Raw genomic sequence first — 27,578 nt, forward strand, 5'->3', positions numbered from 1 at the left:
TTGTCGCCCCGAAAAATAGTATTGTCTAAGACAGTAAGTTCATTCCTAACCTCCCAAAAAGGTTTAAGGTCGGAAGCTAATTTGTTTTTTTCTAGCCAACCTTCCTGAATAGAAGAAACAACCAAAGTCAGTAGCTTATCTTTCACATACTCCTCCATCCAAACTTTTTTTTTTATGCAGAAAGGATTTTCATCATGGATAAGGGCCACTATAGGAATGTCGGAAGGCACTTTCACATGAGAGTGTTCCTTGTATGTCGAAAGGGCACTTCCAGATGAGGGTATTCCTTGTAAATAGGTCGAAATGTCAAAAATCCTTGAAGATGAAGTAATGAGGGTTCGGGGGTTTCCTGGTGCTTCCTGGACCTCGTCGCCAAAATTGTAGTGTAGAGTCCACACAGATAAGTATAATAAAAAGGATTTATTGTAGGAAAAGCACAGGAGCAAGGTAGGGAACAACCTACACAGGACTTCTTCCCCAGCAACTGTCAGCACAGAGACTGGAGAAGAATCCTGTGACAACAGAGAATGTTACAGAGGCACAATTCTAAATAAAACATTAAAGGGCCAACACGACAACAGCCCTGAAGTGTCTAGTTAGTGCAAGCTCAAAAGACTCTCCATTCTTAAGAACTGTTGTTTGGCTCTACTGTTCTCTGGTCTCCACATCTCTGCACTTGATGAGATCAGATAGTAGAGAACGGAGAATAAGTATTCATCAGAAGTTCTGTGGGACTGTCATTTTTCTGTAGGTAGCCACCCCCCAGAGAGTTCTAACTGTCTTTGCCCACAGTTCTCAACTAGAAACACAACCTTATTTGACTTGCATCCGGCCTATATGAGAAGACTGTGATGTTGTTGAAAGAAATAGCCATGAGAGCAGCACTGCCACCCACAGTACTTGGAAACTTGGAGCGCAAATCCCTTGACATAGAATTTACTGCAGAAGTGTTCTTGAACTTTCAAGACTTTGCCATGGGGCATCATTTATGGGTGCAACAGTGACCACCTGGTCTCAGGGGGGTAAGGGCTGAATCAGAAACAGGATTGATACAAAGTTCTAATGAGCCTTCTTTACTTCCTGTACCTCTCACCTACGTCATTTGAAAGTAAAGTCATGAAAGTTCTAACCAGTAGCAGGTTGTAAGCTAAGCTACAGACTTGCAAACCAATTATTTATTTCTGAAAGTGGAACCAACCCTAGTAAAAGGTAGTCTCTGATACTCCTCCACCCCCAGCGCGCGTGAAGGGAGCAAGAAATAAGTACAACAGAGGGGGAGAAATGGGTAAAAGAGAAAAACTATGAGGGGAAAAATACGGACAGAAGAGCATGAAGAGGACACTAAAGAGAGTGGGATTAAATACAGAAGAGACAGGCGACAGGTGTAAGTGAAATATCGACATGTGAAAAAGAATGAGGCAGGTGACAGCACTAGGTGATATGCCCATAGACAGGTGACAAAGTGAGCCAAGAATCAGAGAGAGAGGAAAAGTGGTGATATCAGAGCGCTTTACAGGAGCACCAGTTTCGTTACAGTTGGACACATTAATTTTTGTTAGGCACCGGGAGATTAAGTGATTTGCCCATATTCACAAGATGTTGAGCGTTGTTGCCGAGACGCGAACCCAGTTCCCCAGCTTCGAGGTCGACTGCTCTAACCGTAAGGCTACATCCTAGCACTCATCAGCCGGGCCAACTTGCAATTCATGTCCAGTCGATTTAAAAGGCTGTTGCAAAATGTAAGTCTACACTTCTTACACTGCAAAATGTAGATATGCGAAAGTACACTCACGCCTAGCATTAGTAAACTTAACCATTGGCCCTCACATTCTGCTGCCCCATAAGATACCATGGGTGAAGTTGAAAAAGCAAATGAAAAGAATTTAAGTAAATGCATCTACTTGCATGTTTTGCCTTACACACATGTATATGCGTTGGTAGGCATACATTTTCAATACAATACAATTTTCAATACTGCCCACTGGAACATTTCATATGCACTGAACAAGTGGTGTAACATGGCTCACCCACCACTTGCACTGAAAGGAGCACTTCAATGCAAAACGATATTTGTGTCTGTGCATATGTTGATACACAAGCCCTCCATCAACAAATTCATGAGAGAACTTCACCAATTGATCACTTTCCTAAAGTTAGTTGATGACTAAAACAGGCTCAAGACTAATTCTTCTAAAACATGTCATACTCTGGTTGTCTACCCTTCTGCAACAATGTGGCCAATGGAGAACTTTATTTTTCTCCAAATCCCTGCTCCAGTCCACCTCTTACCCAGTTGAATTTTTCAAGAAACCAGTAGTATATTGTTATTGCTCTAACGATATTGCTAGATTTCATATAACAAACAATATTGCACCAAGGCAAAAAAGTGCCTACACTCAAAGTGCTCTGTTTTTGCGGAGTAATTATTAGAAGAAAAAAATCTCCTTTTAAAATACAAAGATTAAACTAATTTAGCGGAAGAATTACTTAGCTTTTATCAAAAAAACTGTTTACCTTAAAATATTAAAATAGATCCTTCATTGATTAGGATGTCTTTTGTTAGTTCCGCATTAACAATACAATTAATTAATTCGCCAACAAAGATGTGTCATACATTATGAGCAATTGTTTTGCAAACTGCTGTCTCCATTTTTTCCCTTATTGAATAGGGATCGAAGCAAAATCTTTTTGTTGCATTCGATATTCTAAAAGCAGTTAAAACCATGTAAAAGACCATTTTCCCAATATTTCACTGACGCAAATTAATTGGAACAATTTAACAATCATTCCTCTTATCTACAGAATGAGGTGTAGTTTGAAGGGGGAAAGGGCGAGCGAAAGCTAGAGAGAGCCTAGGAACGAGTACACTAGCGGAAACTGTGAAAACAGCAGACAAACTTTGATGAACTGGAAATAAATGCACACACACACGTAAAAGAAGAGTAAAAAGCACATTTTTTAAATTTACCGACCATTTGAGAAGTTCTTTGAAAAGTGTAACAAAGACCATGGCTGACTCTGTGGTCCAGAAGCTGGGGCTGAGAGAGTCTGCCGGCCTGTGAAATGACATCGCTCTTCCAAAATGCAGCAGTCAGACCCTACACACACAAAACCGAAAGCTTGCTTCTGCACGACCTACAGTAATGTAAAGGTGGTGCCCTGAAGCATTGGTGCCAATGAAAACAGTCCTGCAGTGGTGCCTTGAGCACTAGGATTGGCTGAAGGTTTTAAGCCAATCCTAGGCTCTCTACACAACGTCTTGGGCAATCATTGAAGAGTAAAAGCCACAAAATTATTGGCTGTCATCCAAAACCTGCAGAATTACGGACAAATTGCGTCCGTTAGATATGTTGTCACGGACAACGGACAGAGGGTGAAAATTACGGACTGTCCGTGAAATTTACGGACGGTTGGTCACCCTAAGTCTGATACACCTGGGCACAGCAAAATTTCAGGTAATACAGTTTGAGACACATCAGAACAAAAAAAACTGTGTCCTCTGGTGCTCATCAGTAATAAGTGCAGCAGAAACACGTGGGGAAACTTCATTTGTAAACAAACTGTGGAGTTTCTGCACAAACCCAGGATGGTCGTGACTCAAGCTAGAATACTCCTCAAAAGGAGTGTTTTCTGGTAATTTCCACTTATGCATCAGAGACGGGTATTAAACTGATTTTATTCCACGAACCCTTCCCTGCATAAGAACAACCTTTTTACTTACACGTTCAACTCTACAGGGAGAGAAAAAAAACAGACTCCTCTTTCCTGACCTTAACAGGTTTCTTGATGAGAACCCAGGAACCAACCACAAATTCCCTTTCAGAAACATGGTTAGTGATATCAAAATAGAGTTTCTGTTTTTGTTGTTTCAAAAGAACACTTTTCTGTAAAGAAGGCACAGTAGCCACGTTTTGATTTCTCTAATCTGTCTGAGTATCCAACCAAGTAGAATCTTAGACCTGTTATTTTGTTCTTCCTCCCCCTTAACAATTCAAAGGAAGTGAAACCATTGTTTGAATGAGCAGTGGTGTTATAATGATTGACCTTTTCTCTCAAGAATTGTTTCACATCAACACCTGAGGATAAGGCCCATTGAATACCCTCCTTGATGAAACGGTTGACCCTTTCCACCAAACCATTTCCTGAAGGGCTATACAGAGCAACCTGAAGATGTTGTACATCAAACTTCGAAAGACATTTCCTAATTTGTGTGGAGACAACATGGATGCTATTATCTGTTATTATTTCCTTTGAAGTTCCTTCAAGCAAAAAAAATCTTGAAGAAAACGTAAAGCACTCAGTGGAAGCTGACTCGACGAAATAAATATAAATTCACTTCAAAAGGTAGTCAATAAGAACTAGAAAGAACTTATTACAGAAAGGTAGAGGTTGAAAGGACCAGCAAAATCTAAGGCCACCTTTAACCAAGGACCATCGGGTAAAGATACAGGATGGAAATGTTTTTGTACAGTTTTCTAATGCGTATCAGAAAGAAAGCACTGGGGATACAAGTCTACAAATGAAGCCACCTGCACATTAATGGCAGGCCACCAATAATTTTCCTTCAGTTTTTTTTACAAGTGCCCATGCTTCCCAAATGCCCTTAATGAGCAATTTTAATCAAGTTCGGTCTCAACAAGTAAGGAGGAAAAAAATTGTCATTTCTTGTGTAAATTTGGTTTTCAATTGAAAGCTCAGGAGAAACTTGAGCAAAGGGTCTTATATCATCAGAGACGGCACGAATGGGAGGCCAACCCTTCCTGATATAATCCATAAGCTTTTTTAACACCTTATCTTAAGAGATAGCTTACACCCAGTCCTTTTCAGAAATGACATTATTAGAAGCAGATACAACATCCAAAGCAGCAACCACACACTCCCAATCCTTGATGTCATCCCTGGTAGGTAAAGGTAAATGTGAAAGGGAATCTGCCCTAAAATGCTTCCCCTTGCATATACTTGAAAGTAAAATCGTACTCTTGCAGTTTGGAAAGCAAAGGTAGAAGGCGGGAAGACGTTTTGCCTAAACCATTACAATATATTAGAAAAACAAGTGGCTTGTGGTCTGTGTAGATTTCAAATGAACAGCCCCACAAATAACGTTTAAAATTTCTGGACAGCCCAGGCACAAGCTAACGCCTCCCTTTCTGTGGTGTTGTAGTGTGTCTCTGCCTCCTGAAAGGTTTTGGACTTCTTTTGCTTTCACTCTCTGCTCAAACACTGCACTGATGTTTTTCATGCTGGCATCAACAGTAATAATACACCTTTGACCTGCAGCAAAAGGGCTATGAGCTGGAGCATTTACAACAAGTTGTTTGACATTGGTGAAAGCCTCACTAATCTAATCAGTCCACATGAATTTGAAACCTTTCTAAAGTACATTCCTCAAAGGCTGCAGAGGCATATGATGGCACAAAGCGCATATAATATTCACACAAACCTAGAATTGACCTCAAAGCAACTCTTGACTGGGGAAGGTGCATTAAGAATAGCCTCAACATTGCAAAACTTAGGTTTGATGCGATTAGGGGTTATACACCAAGGTAATCTAAGTGTTGAACAAGAAATGTACCCTTCTCAGGTTGAACCGTAATACCTCTGAAATCAAGAATGCTAAGTATTTTGACTAAAATCCCCAAAAAATTCTTCTCTAGTCTCGGTAGAGATGAGATTGTCATCTTGGAAGGCTTGGGCATTCTTGAGGTCTTTAAAAAGAATGTTCATAACCTTCTGAAAAATGTTTGGCGCTAAGGAAAGACCAAAAGGTAGTCTCAAATTCTTATCAGCCCCAAATGGTGTTATGAATGAGGTGAGCTCTTGAGATTTAGCATTCAAAGCAATCTGGTGGTAAGCAGAGTGTAGATCTGTCATGGAAAGATCCTTATCTTGACCTATGTTGGATAACATTTCATGAATATGAGGAAGCGGGTGACCATTTACTATTATATTGTGGTTAAAAAATCTTAAGTTCACACAGAGACGAAGATCTCTGCTTTTTTCAGCTAGAACAATAGGATATATCCATTGCAAAGAATCAGTGTGACTAATGATCCCTTCCTTTGTCAGTTTATTTAACAATTTTCCCAAATCTGCCCGAACACTGACTGGAACAGTCTGACATTGTGGTCAATAGGCACTGCATTTTTGTTCAGTTTTATCTTGTATTCGCACCCATTAACTGTTCCTATCACATCTTTAAACACACTCAGGAATTTAGACATTAATCACAGTTAGAACATCAACATTGCAATCATCATTAAGGGAAAGTAAAGTAAAGGCATTTCCCCAAGTACGATGGGGCTCTTATGACCAGGTCTAAGATGTATGCCTAACTTTGCTTGATCCAGCCAGCCAACTGTATCCCTTCTGTTAGTGGTCACATAAATCATAGTGTAAACAACTCTGCCTAAAATTTGCAAATCAGCATTGAAAAAATCCCAGGAGATTAATTTCCTTGTCACCAAAGGCCTTGGGACATATATCAGGGGCATTTAGTTTGAAGGAGGCATACCATAACAAGTATAAAGTGCTATCTGCCTAAACAGTAATAGGGGCACCTGTTTGGCAATGTCCTGGAGAAACTTGACCCCAATAACCGCGTGACAAAAAGGACCCTCCACCTTAATAATGTCCTGAGCATTATCAATGGTCAAGATTACATTGGACAAATTGTAGGAACAGTCATTATCCAACACATTCCTACAAGATAATTCCTGGAAATCAACATGTTAACCAGACAAGGATTCCAATTAGAATAATGAAACACAACATGACATGGTATGAATCTAAGAATGTTACAGAGGATACAGTAACCAAAGCAAAGACCATACATAACAAATATGACAAAACTATATATTTAGAATACTACATGATGACATAAATTTATGTCAGTCATATGCTGTCGAGAAAGAAAGATTCAATATCAAGTTTTTTTTAGAGGAATTTGAAGGGGAAAGAGGCAGATTGGTTTATTTTAGATCAGTATATTTCTTATACATATTCTTGGTCCTTTTTAGGTCGAGCCTTAGAGCCAGCGTGAATGCGCTGCTCTAAGGATAACGGCCTCTTGGAGCTGACCAGCAGTTTTCACAAGCTCATGCTTGTGGCTATTTTTGTATTGGCCTAGGCGTGTGTCTTTCTGGGAAAGACATCACTCAATTGGTCAAAGGCGTGTGTATGTATCCGCCCATGGCCTAACGCTTGCAGTTACGTGCATGGGCCATCTGTTCCAACATCTGTTTAGGTTTCGCCCTGGGCGTTGCAACTGCGTAGCAGTTGCTCCGCCCACGGCGAAACCTCATGATCCTACATATGGACTTTGGTTCTGCCTCTGTCTCCCATTGGCTAGCTCCATAAATGGACGCTAGCCATTGGGAGACAGAGGCTGTCAATCACTTTTCTCTGTCTTTTTTTAAGTCCCGCCCCTTTGTCCTGGGCCGCGCTGTCATTGGCTGCCGGCCCGGGACACCCCCATGACGTCATTCCCGGGCCGCGCTGTGATTGGCTGGCCGGCCCGGGACCTGACTTGTTTACGTATTCTTTTCGTTTTATCTTTATTTTGAGTTTGGTTTGCTGTTGAATAGAGGGAGTGTGTAGTATGTGGCAAAACATTATGTATTGTCTCTTTAAACTGGAATTAGAATTTGAGTATGTCATTTATTATTACTGTGCATGAGAACGTTCTCTCCTGCTGCCTGGTGAGAGTCGGTTGGTGAGAGCTTCCCCTGATCAGCTGTTGCCTTTCCGTGGGTTTCTCGTCGTGGAGGTTACCTGAATAATTGTTTTCATCTACGCTTCTGCCTTCAGATTTGATCACTTTCTACATTCCCCTTTACTACAGATATGGTTCCACTGTCCTCCACTGACGTCGACAGCTGCGGGTCCGCCTTCTTGCCAGTAACCAGATGTATGCCAATAACGTCACAAACAACAACTTTGCAGACCTTGAGCAGGGCCGCCCTCAACTGAATCTTTCCTTCCCCCTCCTACTTTTTTGACAGTTACATCGGCTGCGTGAGCTATTCCGACAGAAGCACCCACGCTTCCGCCTCTCCCTCAGCCGTTCCCCGATTGGTGGCCAGGATAACACATGCTCCTCCCCCCGGCGCGTCACGAGAGTTCTATGGCCGCCCATCCGCTGTCTAAGTCTCCCCTGGGTCTCTCCTGCCACCGGCTGCACATTGCACCGGTCGACTCCCTCCTGCTCCTCCCCCGGTGCAAGCAGCAGCTCCAAGAAGCCCCGTTGTGTCGTCACCATGGCCTCACCGGTGGCCGAGGAGCCCTTCCCGCTCCACGGACTTCTGCCCAAGAAGGAGACGGGTGCCGCCGGCTTCCTCGCCCGCTTCCCAGAGTACGACGGCCGCGGGACGGTTATTGCTGTGCTGGACACTGGCGTAGACCCTGGGGCGCCGGGTATGCAGGTAACAGAACGTGCATGAAAAGCAGGGACGTGAGCAGATGTGGCGGGTGCAGCTGCTCCCTCCCTTCCTTACATCTGTGATTTTTGGGTCAAGAAGCAACACACGGTTCCAAACGCAGACGCCGGCAAGTGTAGCTGGCTTTGTTCCGCTCCTGGAGGGCGTTTGGAAAATGAGCCTTTCCAGACTGCTGAGTACTACACAGTACATCATTGCTACATGCAGGGTCCACCCAACTGAACATTTCTATGTACTGAAGGTTTATTACCCAGTATATTGTTTTCTATCCCAATGGCTGGGTTTCAGTGTAGTCCGGGCACGCAGTGATGACGAATGTTATCAAAAGCGGGACGTCACTAGCGAGGGACGCGCCCTGCTTTTGACACAACTACCCAGTCACCGCCAGATTTGTAGTTCCAATGTAACAATTTTAAGTAAGGACTTTAACATGATTCCACTCTGATAGTGCCACTGATAAAGTATCTGGAATTGACTGACAGTGTCATGATCTGGGGTCTGCTGGCAACTAGTGTGTTAACATAGCTGACTGTGTGACATTCTTATGTGTGACTTTTGCACCCCTTATGTCACCCTTTGAGTAGTTGATTTTATCACCAGCAGTTGGAAAAGTAAACGTTTTCGACTGCGTACGAAATCAGTTGCATTCCTATAGGAAATTGGTGTTAGCCATTGACATATATGCAACTTATTTCCATTTTCAAAGTGTCATCTTTAACCTTTTTGAGACAATATTTAGCATAGTCATGTTAATCTCCTCTCTATTCACTTTGGTGACCTACTCCCAAATGCTTTGCCTCACAAAGATGTTTGTTACCTTCTTATGGACCTGATATTCTTTCAGATATACATGTTCACTGCTGTGCTTTAACCCCAGCTCTTGAATGTTTGGCATAACTGTTACGAAACTCATATAGACTAATTTTGGTATACAATGTGGCCAGGTAAGTTGGTGATGGCTGTGTACTTAATTTTGGCTTGAGCCGCCTAACTGATATTTAATGACATTTTTTTTTAACTCACTTTATTTGGTTGAAAAATGTATATAATGTTTATCCTGCATCTCCAACCTTTTCTGTATTAAGAGCTTCCTACATTCAATGAAGTTCTTCCCGTGCTTCTAATAGTGTATTATGACATCAGAAAAAATTACATTAGCGGCTACCTTATGCAAATTTACAATGCCAATAGCTCTAACTTTTCCAAAGGCGAAACCGTTGCATTGTAAATGCTTGTTTTAATTATCCCGGCGCGCACCACACGTGTGTTTGATATTATTACTTCACTGAGCACGGCGCCCGCTAGGGACACAGCTCTCACTCTATTTATTTATTTTATTAAAGTTGGCAAGCCTGTGTGTGAGTGAACTGCTATGATGGTCCGTGCATGGGTCCCTCTTTGTCCAGGTGCCTCCGAGGCTTTATTTCTGGTATCTGTGGGTCTAATGGAGGCCGTGTGTTTGTGTCTTTGTGCTGGTCTGTGCCTGCATGTGCATGTTTCTTTTTTGCAGATGTATATAGCGCAAACTCGACCCTTTGGCATTAGGGCGCTTTACATGGGCTCCAGTCACAATGACACACTGATTGATGTCTCTAGTTTCCATCTGCCATCCGGACTTTTCAGTCGATGATTTCCTATGTGACCAAAATAAAGTCAATCGATGTTTTGTTTGCCCTGGTGTTGTTAAGGCATCTGGAGAAGGCAAACTAACACGTTTGTTGATGGTTGTTAAACGCCTGACGCAAGTTAGTTGCTGGAGCCACAGTGATTGATTACTTTATAGGTCCCCACAAAACAACGAACACTTTACCTACTCCTCGAGCCCCAGATTTGTTTGTGCACTGCTTTTTTGCCTTTAATACCGGATGTTTTACGTTTTTCATAAATACGTAGTTATGTGCAGGAAAAACTCGGGTGACATTATTTGAAGGAATGGTGCATTTTACGACCCTTTCATGCAACTGCTTTCATTGAACAAATTATTATTTGTGTTGTCTGATGTTGTTTATGCGCGGGTTATGCAGGCTATCTCATGGCTATGAGCTGCTTGCGGTTTGATTTATGTCGGAAATTGTCCCGAAAATGGTTCAGGTGGCATTCTTATTTCAGGTCCTTTCGACATGCAGGATCCTTTCATGTAAGAAAATTAGACTGGGTCAACTTCGATAGCTGATTGTAATGCCTTTTATGTTGAAGGTGAGGCGAGTTTTGTGCCCTGGAAGTTTGGAGAATGGACAGAAGGTGAGAATGTAAAGACATTACTTAACAGGCAAGAGATGATGTGTGAGAAATGCAGATAGACGATATTGCTGGAATGTTGGGAGGAAAAGGTTGTGTCTATCAGAGTGAGAGACTGCTGAGTAAAGTGGTGTGAAGGAAAGAATGGGAGTGACTGAGACATTCCGTAAACCACTATCGCTTCCATCGACCTTGGTAATGTGTCATTCACAGTTTCATATTTTCAGAATTGAAACATGATCAATTTTAATTATTCATTACAAAACCTTTGTTGTTACTCATTTATTTGGTCCTACTAACAAGCACTGCCATAGCCAATAGGCCTGGCTGATTTGGGTATTTGTCCATAGTAATGTGTCTAGATACAATAACAGAAACGGACACAAAGGCACCCTAATAGGGGTCAGCTGGCATTTTGTGTGATGCACAGGATTTTAGTTTACATATTTTAAGTCACACCCTCAATTTCATAGGCTATGCCTCTTGGAAAGGATTCTTGGGTACGATAATTGGCTACACCTCTTTTAGATACATCCCCATTTTTTAAAATCTCTTTTAAAGCACTACTTATAATCACCGTAAGGTAGCAATGGGTTTTGCTTGCAGTTACCTGAAAAGTGCATTTCCTCCGACTTGTTAATAGACTTAACTTTTAGAGCCCAGAGGGACGTTTTAGCTGCCTGCCATAATTCAACCAGTTAGGGAAAGGATCACGTTCTCAGTTTCCACAAACCTACAGTGATACATTGTTTTTAAGTTTAAATCTAGAGAATATTCAGAAAGTTTCCATGTCGCACATTTTAACCATGTAAAGTGCCTCGACCTAAAGTCCTTGCATGTTAACTATGAGCAGGGAAACAGCCACTACAACGAGGCCGTTTCAACGAAAACCTTAACCATGCATGCATTACAACGCATGCGTGGTTACAACGACAGCCTTTACCACGCATACGTTTACTAGGAGGTACGTAGTAAAGGCATGTGTGGTAAAGGGTACAAATAAAAAAGGGGGGTTAGGAGGGGCTCCCCCCCCCCCCCCCCAAAAACACTAACCTTCAGACGAGATGTGCAGGCAATCGGCGTCGCAGAGGAAGGAAACGGCCGTTTCTTTTTTCCTACGTATGACGTCACCACAGAAAAATACGTGGAGAAAGATAGGCGTGAAAATAGCATTCCGTAGTAACGCATGCGTGGTAAAGGCATGCGTTACAACGGAGTTCGTTGAAAGAACATACAACCCTATGAGTAGAGTGGTGTGAGCAGCTTCACATTTATGTATAGCCTGTTCAACAGTTTAGAATCTGTGGACCTGCTACACAAACTGCACTTTTGAGTAATTTCTCACTTTTGAGAAAGTATACTACTTTTCGATATTCACAAACTGCACTTTTGTACTCACTTCCAGCACTCCACATAGCCAACCACAGTTAAAAATTATATGTACATGACCTTATTTTGTAGTTTTTAACACAGTAAGCCTTCAAACTTGTGCTACAAATGTGCAGCTATTCTTTCTCTGTAAAATATAAAAATGTGGTTTTATTTAAACTGTTTGGTCTCTTGTATCGTTCCATGATTCGCTGATGTAACATAAGAAGGCTGAAATCTGAAGCATGTTTTGACAGAACTGCAAATATTCTCAAGACTATTATATTTTATGATTCTATCTCCGGCATGGATAATGTGCAAGAAAATTCAGGGCTCGAAAAATCATAAAAATGTTCCTAGACCTGCAGGTCTAGAACTTGAATAATCTACTCGACCTAACTAATATTCTTTACCCTTGAACTGGTCTCAAATTGTATGATCCTAAGCAAATATTTTGTCTTATGGAGACGCCTTTTTCTTCATTGTCAAAGAAGAGAGCTCCTTCAAATATTCAAGTTCACTATTTCTGCTGTAAAAAAACTCTTTATTTACAAGACCAAACGTTTTCTCCATCTATAATGAGAATCATTCCCACATATAGTTTACACATGATTCCTGGCTTGCCTCTTAGTTCACTAATAGCATTGCCATCTGGGCAGGAGCAGGAATATTTTCCAGTTCATGTTTAAAAACAAACTTTTCATAAATGCATTACTAAAGCATGATGTGGTAGTGCACATTCATTTACAGATCTTATTCCATTGAAATGGCCACACAACTTTCCCACTAACATGTGGTTTTACTGATAAAATTGTATAATGCATAATCAATGTTTAAAAAAATCAAGTTGGGGGGAATGAACCACTTGTCCTGCATTCCCAGGATCTATGATAACGTGTGGGGGTTCTTGATAGTACATAACCCTCATATGCGAACACTAGTATCAAGCGGTATATCTTGATTCTCCGCTATTTAGTGTCGCATCAGCATTATCATTGGGTCTTTTCCTTTGTATATTATGCTGACCTCCACATGGAGAAAGACTGACTGGATTGACAGTTGTGGTCAGAGATAAAAAAGAAGGTGTGTTGGTGTTCCAGTGAGTGTGGTTTAAAATTCCTTATATCTAGTCTCAAGTGATTTTATTCTGTAGAGCATAGGTATAGGAAAATAAAAACAGAGGTGTGCGTGCTAAGACCTAGTTACTAGCCTCCCGCACTTGTGAGAAAGGGTTAACATTTTTCAGCCTCCTGGCATCTCTAGAGGCTTTCGTCAGGACCAGGTGTTTAAGAGTAAATATTGGCTCTTAAATGACAAAAGTGGCGCACTTACCACCTTAACATCGTTGAAGGAAGATAATTTATCTGGAAGGAAAAGAGATGATTCACAAAAGTCACATTATTGTGTAACACAGTTATCATTGCATTTTAGGTTCATGCCACTCAATGTAACGCTATCTGGTGATTATAAACGTGTATTAACGTTATATGTACTAGCTAAAGTAAGGGAGAAGGTGGGAATAAAGGCTAGGATTAAAACTACACATGGCTAAGGAGAAAGTCATTCATTGTTTTCAGATGCGATATTGCTGGATAAACATAAACTTTACAATAAAGTATGAGACTGTTGAGGGTTTTTCATATTGCGGTATGCGTTATTTTCTAAATCGTGCGACTGTGTTCTTGTGGTTCGAGAACGTCAAATGCAATTATTAGAGAGTTGTGCGCGTTCCCAAAATGGGAGATTTAAGATGCCGTTTGATGTGGCATTGGTATGGAAGTGCTCGGTTTTTCGTAAGCGACATTTGTGGAATTAATACGGGTGGTAGGTTTCAAATGGTTCAGAAAAAACACAGTTTCTGCCTATTCGGTCATGCAGAATATACGTTAGTGCACTTCTTAGTCGAGAAACTGTATTGCAGTTAAGCAATATATCGTAATATTTCCTCATTACCTTGCTTCTTATTTATCGGGTTGGCATAGAGGGATCGGGTCAGGTCGGCAAACCTTTTGCTATTGTCGAGTATGAAACAACATTATATCATTCTTTGTCTAACTACAGTGTGTTGCCTTCTCTGCCGAACAATCGGCATTACTCTTACCGGCGTTGCCGTTTACCGCGACTTGTTCTGACTCAGGTCCTCGCGTGCCGCGCAGCCGCTTGCAGCCGGTTTTTGCTACGTTGCGCGAGATGAAAGAAAAGAGGGACTGGTGGTTGGCATGGTGGTTGGCAAAGCGGGATTCTATCTGAGTAGATTAACCAAACTAGTTGTATAAAGTATATTTGATACCGTGGATTTATTTACAAAGAAAGGGGTTTTTTTTTTGGCTCATTTTACTGTCTGTTTGGAGGGCCCAGTTCAGAAAAGTTGACAGAGAAGATAGACTTGTGCTTGGCACTCTGGTTGGCATATGGAAAAGTTATTTCCTATCGTCGGTTTTAGAGATGCATGTTTTTACTCGAATAATAAACCACGTGATATTGGGTTATGTTGGTAGCAGTTTAATCAGTGGTGGGCCTGTGTTTGGCACTGTGGTGACCGTAGAGGTTTGACAGTGAGGAAATCCTGGTTGTTTTGATACGTTGGTACTCGATGTCCAATGTTAGAAAGTAAGTCTTAAGACAATTTTAATCATTTGGAGGGAGATCTGATTATCCAGCCTGTCTGATTATATTGGTTGTTTGATTTTTATGGGCGAAGTATACAGTCATGTTAGGTTCTTGTATCTTAGGTCAATTAGTGCCAGGGAATGTTGTCATTCATTCCCTCTTTGTCCGTCTTCAAACGGTGTATCCAGCGTTGTTCTCTTTCATACAGTACTCGTTCCGCATTGTAGTTTTTGATAGTGAGGGTCTCAATGACCACCCAGTCGATGTCAGGCTGAATAATCTGATCTCCCTCCAAATGATTAAAATTGGCTTAAGACTTACTTTCTAACATTGGACATCGAGTACCAATGTATCAAAACAACCAGGATTTCCTCACTGTAAAACCACTAAGGTCACCACAGTGCCAGACACAGGCCCACCACTGAATAAACTGCTACCAACATAACCCAATATCACGTGGTTTATTATTCGAGTAAAAACATGCATCTCTAAGACCGACGATAGGGAAAAACTTTTCCATATGCCAACCATAGTGCCAAGCACAAGTCTATCTTCACTGTCAACTTTTCTGAACTGGGCCCTCCAAACAGAAGGTAAAATGAGCCAAAACTCCCCCCTTTCTATGTAAATAAATCCACGGTATCAAATATACTATACACATCTAGTTTGGTTAATCTACTCAGATAGAATCCCGCTTTGCCAACCACCAGTCCCTCTTTTCTTTCAACTCGCGCAACGTAGCAAAAACCGGTTGCAAGCGGCTGCGCGGCACACGAGGACCTGAGTCAGAACAAGTCGCGGTAAACGGCAACACCTGTAAGAGTAATGCCGATTGTTCGGATGAGAAGGCAACACACTGTATGTAGACAAGAATGATATAATGTTGTTTCATCCTCGACAAAGGAAAGGTTTGCCGAGCTGACCCGATCCCTCGATGACAACCCTATAAATAAGAAGCAAGGTAATGAGGAAACATTACGATATATTACTTAACTGCAACACAGTTTCTCGACTAAGAAGTGCACTAACGTATATTCTGCATGACTGAATAGGCAGCACCTGGTTTTTTTCTGAACAATTTGAAACCTACCGCCCGTATTAATTCCACAAATGTCGCTCATGAAAAACCGAACACTTTCATATCAATGCCACATCAAATGGCATCATAAATCTCCCATTTTGGGAACGCGCACAACTCTCTAATAATTGCATTAGACGTTCTCGAACTACAAGAACACATTCGCACGATTTAGAAAATAACGCATACCGCAATATGAAAAACCCTCAACAGTCTCATACTTTATTGTAAAGTTTATGTTTATCCAGCAATATCACATCTGAAAACGATGACTGACTTTCTCCTTAGCCGTGTGTAGTTTTAATCCAAGCCTTTATTCCCACCTTCTCCCTTACTTTAGCTTTTACATATAACGTTAATACACGTTTATAATCACCAGATAGTGTTACGTTGAGTGGCATGAACCTAAAATGCAATGATAACAGTGTTACACAATAATGTGACTTTTGTGAATCCACTCTTTTCCTTCCAGATAAGTTATCTTCCTTCAAAGATGTTAAGGTGGTAAGTGCGCCACTTTTGTCATTTAAGAGCCAATTAGCCTGGTCCTGACGAAAGCCTCTAGAGATGCCAGGAGGCTGAAACATGTTGACCCTTTCTCACAAGTGCGGGAGGCTAGTAACTAGGCCTTAGCACGCACACCTCTGTTTTCATTTTCCTATACTTATGCTCTACAGAATAAAAACACTTGAGACTAGATATAAGGAATTTTAAACCACACTCACTGGAACACCAACACACCCTCTTTTTTATCTCTGACCACTACTGTCAATCCAGTTGGTCTTCCTCCATGTGGAGGTCAGCATATTATACAAAGGAAAAGACCCAATGATAATGCTGCTGCGACACTAAATAGCGGAGAATCAAGATATACCGCTTGATACTAGTGTTCGCATATGAAGGTTTTTAACTATCAAGAACCCCCACATGTTATCATAGACCCTGGGAACGCAGGACAAGTGGTTCATTCCCCCAACTTGATTTTTTTGCTCTAGCCTAAGGAAGCTGAATTAACTACAATTCTTTTCCCCTCCCCTTGATTGTGTAATCAATGTTTAGAAATTGGGGTTCAGCAAAAATATTTAAAATTTGCATATCACCTAGTAAAGTGTTCTTATTTGTTTTGATCCTACAAAACATTTTCACCACAGAATTACAAAAGTGTCTTTATAACTCGTGAAATATATTTGAAATGTTTGAACAGTTCACTTGTTAACTGTTGGACTTGGCCTTTTCCCCCAAAATTTTTCGCTTTTGACCCCCTTATCTAGATTGTCTCCCCCATGGTATTAAACCTGTATAGGCCATGAGTGGTGTGAGACCCCTTTTGAAAAATGTAATTACATGAAATAATGTGAGCACTTGTAAAATCCCCCATTTTAAAACTGCACCTGACTGAAATGTAGTGTTTTTAAAATGGATGCCATGGCCCTGGGTTTTGCCACTGGAATGCCATAGGTCAGCGGTCTAGATAATATTACCCAGCTACCCCTAGCTTTTGGAGGGAAAGCCTGGCACCCAGGGTGCTCACCCCCTCCCCTAGAACCAGTTTAGGCTAGATGTGCCAACATTCTAGAAGGTCCTGGCACTGCCTGGGAGGAGGGTATAAATAGGGAGAAGTGTCACCAGAGAGTCAGTCAGCGCTGGGACAAGGGAGAGAGGGGACCTGCTGTGAGGTGCTACCGCCACATGGGCCTGTGAGCTGGGCCCTGCACCCCTAGAACCCCCCCTTCTACTGTCCCCCCCGGGCCCCTGACAAAGGAGGGTCCCTACCCAGGACACTGATGCTGTGGGACCTTGAACTACGCCAGCGCTGAGGGAAAGAGGTGCCCAGAAGAGGAGGAATGCTGTGGGCTTGAACCCCCCCAGGAGGTGAGGAGTGTGCCCCTGGGGCTGGCTGTGGAACTGTTCGCCCCTCCCCTCCATGAGGTGCGCCTGTCAGACGCTGTTTGGGCAGGTTGGTGCCTCCACGAAGTTGTGGCCCCTCTGGAGGCAGTGGGCTGGAAGGATTGCGCCCTGCTGGAGGAACTGTGCCCTTTGTGTCTCTGGACCCTGGAAGTTGAGAAGCCCTGAGCGCTAGAAGATCGCAAAGTGCCCCCCTGCCAGTGATAGCGCTGTGCCTGCTGTGTGGCCTGAGGAAGTTTTTGACTGGACAGCGCTGAGGGAACCTACCCCTCGTGGGGCGCGCTTTCTGTGTGAGGAGAAACTGATCAGAAGGGAGCCGCCCCCTTATTGCTGTCCCGTGCAGTTGCGCATGGCCCGTGAGGTAAATAATTAATTAAAAGGGAGCCTACCCCTTATCTCGGCCGCAGATCACCGCCGTGGCCCGGCGCCAGCTTGGAGGGACCCCCGCTGTATTTGTCGTCGTCACGGCGACCCCCGGTGCCAGGAGGGGGCCGCCGATGAGGAAGTGAGAGCCGCGATAGGCCCGGAAGTCAGAGCTTCCAGCCACGCCGCGCAGGGATTTGCTGCCGTCCGGGCAGCCTGGAGTGAGCTGGTGGAAGAGGCGGGGCCGGGGCACACTGTCGGTGCCAGCCCCGCCGCCACACGAGAAGCATTGCCGCCGTGAGGAGCGAGAACGGAGGGCGGGAGCCTACCCCGCCTCCGCCTTTGACGGAGGGCCCCGAGGAAGATCCTCGCTGGGAGTAGCGTTGCGGCGGCCCCCGATGTGAGGAGAGGGCCGCCGGAGTCCGTGTGTGCCGCGCTATGCCCTGCAGTTTGAGTTCGACCGTGCAGGCCCGTGATTGGTCCTCCCGGCCGCATCCCGCTGGAGCTGCCCCGCGATTGGCCGCAGGGGCCGAGCCCCTTCACCGCCGCGTCTCGATTGGTTCCCGGGCCGTGGAGGCTGCAGAAGGCCCGGGAATAGCCTGTCGTCTTCTGGGAGGGCTCCGAGAGGAGTGAAAGCCCCCCAGCTGGTGCAAGCCCCGGGGAGTCCGGGATCAGACCAAAGGCCACGTGAGGCCTACCGACTGCAAGCATCTGCGCAGGGGCCCCTCGAGGAGCCGAAGAAGAAGGTAATTCCCCGAGGGGGCGGGCGGAAGTCCCACGACCGCCCCACCTACGGGGGAGACTGTGGTTGGGCCCCGTTAGGCCCCATGACTGAGGCATGGAAGGGTTAACCCCGTATTAGGGGGAAGGTTATTAATGCTCATGGTGGCCTAATGATCTGACTGCTTTACCCAATCAGGTGTTTGCCCTTGCAGAAAGAAATGCTATTGCTGACTAAGGAGCCTTTGTTTTTCCCTGTGATGGAAGGGGTATGATTCCCTGATGAAGTGTTGATTCCTGCACAGTGGCCGGGTTATAAGGGGGGGTAAACTTGGATGTGCCTTTTAGTACAGTTGTCCTGCCCCTAGGCTGGCCTGACTGGTTATTCCAGGCCCCTGATTACATTCCAGGTTCAAGGGCAAACCTTGCTGTGTTTTATGCCAGGTGCCTTCCTACCTGTTGTTTTATACCCGTAGGTGGAGGGTGGAGTAAATCTGGGTGTTCCCTTCTACTGCAGGGGTGCCCCTAAGCTGGCCTGACGAGTTATTCCAGGCCCCTGTTCATGCCCCTGGTTAATGAGCCAGCCATGTTGATTCATGATAGGTGCTCCTGTCTAATATTAAATGTGCTGTGATGCTCTGTTTTCCCTTACAGGGGTGGGGATTGGCGTTATAACGCATGAGGTGTGTTTATGCATAAAGTTGGATTTTGCAATTACAGCCTTCCCCCGAGGATGAGAGCCTGAGTTGGCCCCGCCAGGTTGGCCCCAGGTCTAATGTTCATTTAATCAACCTTTTTCCTTTCAGCATGGACTTTGGACTCAACCCCTTTTTGTCCCATGTAAATAATCCCCCTCTGAAGTACTTGGCTCTGGTGCCAGTTGGCGCCTTGTTGTGACTACCACTATTCTGTTCCTTTTTACCTTGCAGGTTGGAGACATAACTAAACTCAATCTTTTTCCAACCAAAGGTGGTGTCGTGACTCTTTTGTGGTGTGATTGGTGTGTCGTCTGTGGGTACTGCGTGAATGCTTCACATGTCCTCGAAGTTTGGCCTGCCCGCTTGATGCCATGCTACCCCCTTGGAGATTTGGGCAACCCCCATTTCCTACATTGGTGGCAAGCGGTGGGATAGGACTTGTGTTTGCGCAGTACCACAGCGGCCACAGGTTACACCACAAGTAGAGCCTTGTGGTGGGGATTATTGTTTGGAAGATTGTTTGCTAAATTGCTTCCTCCTGAAGAGTGTTCTGAACTGTCCCCTTGTTCCACTGGGAGGGTGTGTCCCGGGTGTACCTCGCCACGATGGGGTTGATTTACCAGGAAGTGGAACTGATGGAGTACACCGAACAGGAGGTGATAGACTTCCTCCTGGAGAGAGGGATACCCCCAGTAGGGAACATTAGAAGGAATTTGTTTCTCTATGAGGCCCTCAAGAGGGGAGAGCCCTTGGAGATTGGTGGGGACTTATCTGACTACCCTCCCGAGGTTTTGAAGGGTCAGTGGGTTAGAGACCAGAGAGAGGGCTCCCCATCCAGAACCCTGGGAGGTAATTACTCCGATGAGGAGGAGGAAGAATTTGAGAGGGCGGAGATGCCAGGAGCTGATGAGGACACTGTAGACCGGGAGTCCAGCACTGGGTCCAGCCCTGGGGCTACTGCCCAATCCCTTTCCCTGTCCCCAGAAGAGTGGGTAGATAGGAGGGAAGAGAGGGAGTATCAGCTGGCGCTGGCAAAGCTCAGGCATGCCGAGGGCTTAGCACAGCTGAGGGTAGAAGAGCAGCGACTAGAGACTGAAAAAGTCCTAGCCCAGGAGAGGATGGCGGAGGCGGAGAGGGCCTTCACCAGAGAGAGATCAGCTCAGGTGGGTAGGTTGTCCCCTGAGAGTGGTTTCAGGAGTCTGGATTCACCGTGGAGGGTGGGATCCAGTGGTGGCAGCGAGTGTAGGTCCAGTGCAAGGAGTCCCACTCCCGAAGCCCAAGAGACTGTGCCTGATTCCCCGGAAGAGGAGGACGGGTTAGTGTTTAGGGGCAGGGGAAAGCTGTTCCATCAGTCCTGGGGAGAGTTCGAGGAGGAGTGTTGGACTGTACTGGAGGATTGGGTGGTGAGGAGAGCAGTGGAGGATTGGGAAGGGCTGTGCCATGCCGTTATCCGGGAGCACATGCTGAGGAGTTGTTTCCCAAGACTGCGTCACCATCTGTTGCGGTGCGGGTTCTCAGACCCCAGGGAACTTGCACGGGAGGCAGACCTCTGGGTAAGTGCCAGAGCGTCTGGGAAGGCTGAGGGGAGTGATCCTGAAGGGAGTGAGACGGGGGGGTGTCCCGAGGTGCCCCAGCTGTGGTCACCGGGCCTGGAGTGTTCTTTAAGAGAACCCCAGGTTGGGAGACTAGGCTGTCCCGATGTGTCATCCAGAGGAAGGGATCCCCTCATGTCAGGAGGACCCGGAGCATCAATAATCGGAGCTCCAGTGGTTCGGGGGTCTGACCAGTCACAGGGTTTAGATCCTGGACTGGGGTTCCAGGTTAAGGGGTTGCCTGACCTGGAGGGTGGGGTACCTGTAATTCAAGTCCGTACCAATTTGACTCCCAGGGGTACTACTCCCAGTGGGAGGGTGCGGAACTCTGGGAGTGGGTGCAGAGGGAGGAAGGTCTCTTCTCTGTCACCAGCTCAGCCACAGGGCGCAGATCCTGGGTTGGGTGGCCAGGGACAGGGGTTGCCTGCCCTGGTGGGAGGGACCTCTGTAACCAGAGTCCCCCCGGAAGTGACTCCCAGGGGTACTTCTCCGGGTAGGAGGGTGCGGAACTCTGGGAGGGGGTGCAGGGAGAGGGAGGACTCGCCCCTGTCACCAGTTCAGCCTGTGGGTTTCGACTCCAGGTTGGGGAGAGAGTTGTGTGAGGGTGTCCCCAGGCGTAGGAGATGGAGGAACCCTAGGAGGAGAAGTAGGGGGAGGAGAGCCTCGCCCCTAAGGGCTGGTCAGTCTGAGGGTGTAGACCCCAGATGGGTGGACCAGTGGCAATTTGGAGAGAAGAGAGTGGTCCAGGAGAATTACAAGCCTGAGGCTAGAGCCTCCCACTCTAGGAAGGAAAAACATCCCACTAGGGAACACCAGTGGGGTGGTTTTGTTGGTGAAGGGAGGGTTGCGAGAGAGAACCATTGGGTTCCAGAGTGGAGGAGAGACTGCAGGTGCTCCTGTAGTTGCAGGCATGCGTCCACCTTTTTCCGCCCCAAGCAGGGAAGCCCATCAAGGCATTGATATGTCTACCCTGGCTTTTGGCTGGGGGGGAGTTGTGTTGGACTTGGCCTTTTCCCCCCAAATTTTTCGCTTTTGACCCCCTTATCTAGATTGTCTCCCCCATGGGATTAAACCTGTATAGGCCATGAGTGGTGTGAGACCCCTTTTGAAAAATGTAATTACATGAAATAATGTGAGCACTTGTAAAATCCCCCATTTTAAAACTGCACCTGACTGAAATGTAGTGTTTTTAAAATGGATGCCATGGCCCTGGGTTTTGCCACTGGAATGCCATAGGTCAGCGGTCTAGATAATATTACCCAGCTACCCCTAGCTTTTGGAGGGAAAGCCTGGCACCCAGGGTGCTCACCCCCTCCCCTAGAACCAGTTTAGGCTAGATGTGCCAACATTCTAGAAGGTCCTGGCACTGCCTGGGAGGAGGGTATAAATAGGGAGAAGTGTCACCAGAGAGTCAGTCAGCGCTGGGACAAGGGAGAGAGGGGACCTGCTGTGAGGTGCTACCGCCACATGGGCCTGTGAGCTGGGCCCTGCACCCCTAGAACCCCCCCTTCTACTGTCCCCCCGGGCCCCTGACAAAGGAGGGTCCCTACCCAGGACACTGATGCTGTGGGACCTTGAACTACGCCAGCGCTGAGGGAAAGAGGTGCCCAGAAGAGGAGGAATGCTGTGGGCTTGAACCCCCCCAGGAGGTGAGGAGTGTGCCCCTGGGGCTGGCTGTGGAACTGTTCGCCCCTCCCCTCCATGAGGTGCGCCTGTCAGACGCTGTTTGGGGAGGTTGGTGCCCCCAGGAAGTTGTGGCCCCTCTGGAGGCAGTGGGCTGGAAGGATTGCGCCCTGCTGGAGGAACTGTGCCCTTTGTGTCTCTGGACCCTGGAAGTTGAGAAGCCCTGAGCGCTAGAAGATCGCAAAGTGCCCCCCTGCCAGTGATAGCGCTGTGCCTGCTGTGTGGCCGAACTGTTCGCCCCTCCCCTCCATGAGGTGCGCCTGTCAGACGCTGTTTGGGGAGGTTGGTGCCCCCAGGAAGTTGTGGCCCCTCTGGAGGCAGTGGGCTGGAAGGATTGCGCCCTGCTGGAGGAACTGTGCCCTTTGTGTCTCTGGACCCTGGAAGTTGAGAAGCCCTGAGCGCTAGAAGATCGCAAAGTGCCCCCCTGCCAGTGATAGCACTGTGCCTGCTGTGTGGCCTGAGGAAGTTTTTGACTGGACAGCGCTGAGGGAACCTACCCCTCGTGGGGCGCGCTTTCTGTGTGAGGAGAAACTGATCAGAAGGGAGCCGCCCCCTTATTGCTGTCCCGTGCAGTTGCGCATGGCCCGTGAGGTAAATAATTAATTAAAAGGGAGCCTACCCCTTATCTCGGCCGCAGATCACCACCGCGGCCCGGCGCCAGCTTGGAGGGACCCCCGCTGTATTTGTCGTCGTCACGGCGACCCCCGGTGCCAGGAGGGGGCCGCCGATGAGGAAGTGAGAGCCGCGATAGGCCCTGAAGTCAGCACGTCCAGCCACGCCGCACAGGGATTGGCTGCCATCCGGGCAGCCTGGAGTGAGCTGGTGGAAGAGGCGGGGCCGGGGCACACTGTCGGTGCCAGCCCTGCCGCCACACGAGAAGCATTGCCGCCGTGAGGAGCGAGAACGGAGGGCGGGAGCCTACCCCGCCTCCGCCTTTGACGGAGGGCCCCGAGGAAGATCCTCGCTGGGAGTAGCGTTGCGGCGGCCCCCGATGTGAGGAGAGGGCCGCCGGAGTCCGTGTGTGCCGCGCTATGCCCTGCAGTTTGAGTTCGACCGTGCAGGCCCGTGATTGGTCCTCCCGGCCGCATCCCGCTGGAGCTGCCCCGCGATTGGCCGCAGGGGCCGAGCCCCTTCACCGCCGCGTCTCGATTGGTTCCCGGGCCGTGGAGGCTGCAGAAGGCCCGGGAATAGCCTGTCGTCTTCTGGGAGGGCTCCGAGAGGAGTGAAAGCCCCCCAGCTGGTGCAAGCCCCGGGGAGTCCGGGATCAGACCAAAGGCCACGTGAGGCCTACCGACTGCAAGCATCTGCGCAGGGGCCCCTCGAGGAGCCGAAGAAGAAGGTAATTCCCCGAGGGGGCGGGCGGAAGTCCCACGACCGCCCCACCTACGGGGGAGACTGTGGTTGGGCCCCGTTAGGCCCCATGACTGAGGCATGGAAGGGTTAACCCCGTATTAGGGGGAAGGTTATTAATGCTCATGGTGGCCTAATGATCTGACTGCTTTACCCAATCAGGTGTTTGCCCTTGCAGAAAGAAATGCTATTGCTGACTAAGGAGCCTTTGTTTTTCCCTGTGATGGAAGGGGTATGATTCCCTGATGAAGTGTTGATTCCTGCACAGTGGCCGGGTTATAAGGGGGGGTAAACTTGGATGTGCCTTTTAGTACAGTTGTCCTGCCCCTAGGCTGGCCTGACGGGTTATTCCAGGCCCCTGATTACATTCCAGGTTCAAGGGCAAACCTTGCTGTGTTTTATGCCAGGTGCCTTCCTACCTGTTGTTTTATACCCGTAGGTGGAGGGTGGAGTAAATCTGGGTGTTCCCTTCTACTGCAGGGGTGCCCCTAAGCTGGCCTGACGAGTTATTCCAGGCCCCTGTTCATGCCCCTGGTTAATGAGCCAGCCATGTTGATTCATGATAGGTGCTCCTGTCTAATATTAAATGTGCTGTGATGCTCTGTTTTCCCTTACAGGGGTGGGGATTGGCGTTATAACGCATGAGGTGTGTTTATGCATAAAGTTGGATTTTGCAATTACAGCCTTCCCCCGAGGATGAGAGCCTGAGTTGGCCCCGCCAGGTTGGCCCCAGGTCTAATGTTCATTTAATCAACCTTTTTCCTTTCAGCATGGACTTTGGACTCAACCCCTTTTTGTCCCATGTAAATAATCCCCCTCTGAAGTACTTGGCTCTGGTGCCAGTTGGCGCCTTGTTGTGACTACCACTATTCTGTTCCTTTTTACCTTGCAGGTTGGAGACATAACTAAACTCAATCTTTTTCCAACCAAAGGTGGTGTCGTGACTCTTTTGTGGTGTGATTGGTGTGTCGTCTGTGGGTACTGCGTGAATGCTTCACATGTCCTCGAAGTTTGGCCTGCCCGCTTGATGCCATGCTACCCCCTTGGAGATTTGGGCAACCCCCATTTCCTACATTGGTGGCAAGCGGTGGGATAGGACTTGTGTTTGCGCAGTACCACAGCGGCCACAGGTTACACCACAAGTAGAGCCTTGTGGTGGGGATTATTGTTTGGAAGATTGTTTGCTAAATTGCTTCCTCCTGAAGAGTGTTCTGAACTGTCCCCTTGTTCCACTGGGAGGGTGTGTCCCGGGTGTACCTCGCCACGATGGGGTTGATTTACCAGGAAGTGGAACTGATGGAGTACACCGAACAGGAGGTGATAGACTTCCTCCTGGAGAGAGGGATACCCCCAGTAGGGAACATTAGGAGGAATTTGTTTCTCTATGAGGCCCTCAAGAGGGGAGAGCCCTTGGAGATTGGTGGGGACTTATCTGACTACCCTCCCGAGGTTTTGAAGGGTCAGTGGGTTAGAGACCAGAGAGAGGGCTCCCCATCCAGAACCCTGGGAGGTAATTACTCCGATGAGGAGGAGGAAGAATTTGAGAGGGCGGAGATGCCAGGAGCTGATGAGGACACTGTAGACAGGGAGTCCAGCACTGGGTCCAGCCCTGGGGCTACTGCCCAATCCCTTTCCCTGTCCCCAGAAGAGTGGGTAGATAGGAAGGAAGAGAGGGAGTATCAGCTGGCGCTGGCAAAGCTCAGGCATGCCGAGGGCTTAGCGCAGCTGAGGATAGAAGAGCAGCGACTAGAGACTGAAAAAGTCCTAGCCCAGGAGAGGATGGCGGAGGCGGAGAGGGCCTTCACCAGAGAGAGATCAGCTCAGGTGGGTAGGTTGTCCCCTGAGAGTGGTTTCAGGAGTCTGGATTCACCGTGGAGGGTGGGATCCAGTGGTGGCAGCGAGTGTAGGTCCAGTGCAAGGAGTCCCACTCCCGAAGCCCAAGAGACTGTGCCTGATTCCCCGGAAGAGGAGGACGGGTTAGTGTTTAGGGGCAGGGGAAAGCTGTTCCATCAGTCCTGTGGAGAGTTCGAGGAGGAGTGTTGGACTGTACTGGAGGATTGGGTGGTGAGGAGAGCAGTGGAGGATTGGGAAGGGCTGTGCCATGCCGTTATCCGGGAGCACATGCTGAGGAGTTGTTTCCCAAGACTGCGTCACCATCTGTTGCGGTGCGGGTTCTCAGACCCCAGGGAACTTGCACGGGAGGCAGACCTCTGGGTAAGTGCCAGAGCGTCTGGGAAGGCTGAGGGGAGTGATCCTGAAGGGAGTGAGACGGGGGGGGTGTCCCGAGGTGCCCCAGCTGTGGTCACCGGGCCTGGAGTGTTCTTTAAGAGAACCCCAGGTTGGGAGACTAGGCTGTCCCGATGTGTCATCCAGAGGAAGGGATCCCCTCATGTCAGGACGACCCGGAGCATCAATAATCGGAGCTCCAGTGGTTCGGGGGTCTGACCAGTCACAGGGTTTAGATCCTGGACTGGGGTTCCAGGTTAAGGGGTTGCCTGACCTGGAGGGTGGGGTACCTGTAATTCAAGTCCCTACCAATTTGACTCCCAGGGGTACTACTCCCAGTGGGAGGGTGCGGAACTCTGGTAGGGGGTGCAGAGGGAGGAAGGTCTCTTCTCTGTCACCAGCTCAGCCACAGGGCGCAGATCCTGGGTTGGGTGGCCAGGGACAGGGGTTGCCTGCCCTGGTGGGAGGGACCTCTGTAACCAGAGTCCCCCCGGAAGTGACTCCCAGGGGTACTTCTCCGGGTAGGAGGGTGCGGAACTCTGGGAGGGGGTGCAGGGAGAGGGAGGACTCGCCCCTGTCACCAGTTCAGCCTGTGGGTTTCGACTCCAGGTTGGGGAGAGAGTTGTGTGAGGGTGTCCCCAGGCGTAGGAGATGGAGGAACCCTAGGAGGAGAAGTAGGGGGAGGAGAGCCTCGCCCCTAAGGGCTGATCAGTCTGAGGGTGTAGACCCCAGATGGGTGGACCAGTGGCAATTTGGAGAGAAGAGAGTGGTCCAGGAGAATTACAAGCCTGAGGCTAGAGCCTCCCACTCTAGGAAGGAAAAACATCCCACTAGGGAACACCAGTGGGGTGGTTTTGTTGGTGAAGGGAGGGTTGCGAGAGAGAACCATTGGGTTCCAGAGTGGAGGAGAGACTGCAGGTGCTCCTGTAGTTGCAGGCCTGCGTCCACCTTTTTCCGCCCCAAGCAGGGAAGCCCATCAAGGCATTGATATGTCTACCCTGGCTTTTGGCTGGGGGGGAGTTGTGTTGGACTTGGCCTTTTCCCCCCAAATTTTTCGCTTTTGACCCCCTTATCTAGATTGTCTCCCCCATGGGATTAAACCTGTATAGGCCATGAGTGGTGTGAGACCCCTTTTGAAAAATGTAATTACATGAAATAATGTGAGCACTTGTAAAATCCCCCATTTTAAAACTGCACCTGACTGAAATGTAGTGTTTTTAAAATGGATGCCATGGCCCTGGGTTTTGCCACTGGAATGCCATAGGTCAGCGGTCTAGATAATATTACCCAGCTACCCCTAGCTTTTGGAGGG

At 47.4% G+C, this 27,578-nt stretch overlaps 1 protein-coding gene across 2 annotated transcripts in view; it reads left to right on the plus strand.

The window, feature by feature from the left end:
* Positions 1–27,578, plus strand: part of SLC25A40 (solute carrier family 25 member 40) — a 389,459-nt gene that overhangs the window by 2,687 nt on the left and 359,194 nt on the right. The window contains exon 1 of one of the 2 annotated variants that reach the window (XM_078663593.1): positions 3,436–3,455. The exons of the other annotated variant lie outside the window; for it this stretch is intronic. The gene's annotated coding sequence lies outside the window, so the exon portion shown is untranslated. Of the gene's footprint in view, positions 1–3,435; positions 3,456–27,578 lie in introns of those variants that run through there. 2 annotated transcript variants of the gene reach the window in all.

This window comes from Lissotriton helveticus, chromosome 10, assembly GCF_964261635.1.
Source record: "Lissotriton helveticus chromosome 10, aLisHel1.1, whole genome shotgun sequence".
Classification (NCBI taxonomy): Eukaryota; Metazoa; Chordata; class Amphibia; order Caudata; family Salamandridae; genus Lissotriton; species Lissotriton helveticus.